This window comes from Artibeus jamaicensis, unplaced genomic scaffold, assembly GCF_021234435.1.
Source record: "Artibeus jamaicensis isolate MK-2021 breed Jamaican fruit bat unplaced genomic scaffold, CSHL_Jam_final contig_1103, whole genome shotgun sequence".
NCBI classification, from domain to species: domain Eukaryota; kingdom Metazoa; phylum Chordata; class Mammalia; order Chiroptera; family Phyllostomidae; genus Artibeus; species Artibeus jamaicensis.
The window spans coordinates 35,275-36,513 of NW_026521216.1; the positions used below are offsets into that span (position 1 = coordinate 35,275).

At 31.0% G+C, this 1,239-nt stretch overlaps 1 non-coding gene across 1 annotated transcript; it reads right to left on the minus strand.

The window, feature by feature from the left end:
* Nucleotides 1–346: 346 nt before the first annotated feature.
* On the minus strand, nucleotides 347–453 carry LOC119050941 (U6 spliceosomal RNA). The gene has a single exon (XR_005082839.2). It is a non-coding gene; the product is annotated as a U6 spliceosomal RNA (small nuclear RNA).
* Between the last annotated feature and the right edge of the window lie 786 nt (nucleotides 454–1,239).

Genomic DNA, 1,239 nt, shown 5'->3' on the forward strand with positions numbered 1-1,239 from the left:
TCTATTAGTATTCTTTCAAATATTTTTAATATACATAACTTTATTACAAAATTTCTTATAAAACAAAATGCCAAATTCTAAAAAAACCCAAAACTTACTATTGATACTAATTCCTATGAGTTTGCTGTGCTACCATACACAAGTCAAGAAATTAAAGAAATTATTTAATTAAAGAAAATATTTAATAGTTTAAATATTTAGAAACATTTAACATCCAAAGTCTTAAAATCTAACTGTATGTAGTAGCCCCCTCAAAAAGCTACAACCTGCATTTTGAAAAAAGTATTTTCTGTACATAGAATCTTACCAGCTATACAAAAAAACAAAACAAAACAAAAAAATATATATATATATGGAACACTTCACGAATTTGTGTGTCATCCTTGCGCAGGGGCCATGCTAATCTTCTCTGTATTGTTCCAATTTTAGTATATGTGCTGCTGAAGTGAGCACTCAAATATTTTTATCAGTAATGCATATTTAGTTCCTCAAAGGCTTTTCCTATATCTCTCAAATAATCATATGATACTTATTTTTGGTTTTTAATGCTGGATTACATTGATTGTTTCTTGGATGTTAAGTCATTCTAGCTTCAGTGGTAAAATTCACTAGATCAGGGTGCATAATCCTATAAAAATATTATTAAATACGGTTACCTACTGATATTTTGAGAATTTTGGCCTGTAATTTTTTAAAATAATATAAGCCTATAAATCTCTCTGGTGACTCTTCATTCACATGGCAGTGTTCAATCCACTGAGCCATACCAACCAGGGCTCTATTAACCATATTTTCTGACCACAATTGTAAGGAACTGGAAATCAAATATAGGTAAGAAAACAAAAACAAATAATACATTTGGAATTTATTCAAAGTACTACCAAACACTCAATAAACCAAAAATTAAAACCAACATCCCTGGCTGCTGTAGTTCAGTGGATTTTGTGTCAGCCTGTGAACCAAAATTTTGTGGATTTGATTCCCAATCAAAGCACATCCCTGAGTTGCAGGACAGGTCCCCATTAAGGGGTGCATGGAAGGCTATCATTGATCGATGTTTCTCTCTCTTTCTTTCTCATAACTTCCCCCAGTCTAAAAAATACATGAATAAAATCTTTTTTAAAAATTAATAGAAGCAGAAAACCCACAACTACACTCAGAGAAGTAAAAATGGAAATATGGTCTTAGAAAATCTGCACTTATGAAAAGCTCTTATAACACTAGATATAGCTATACGGT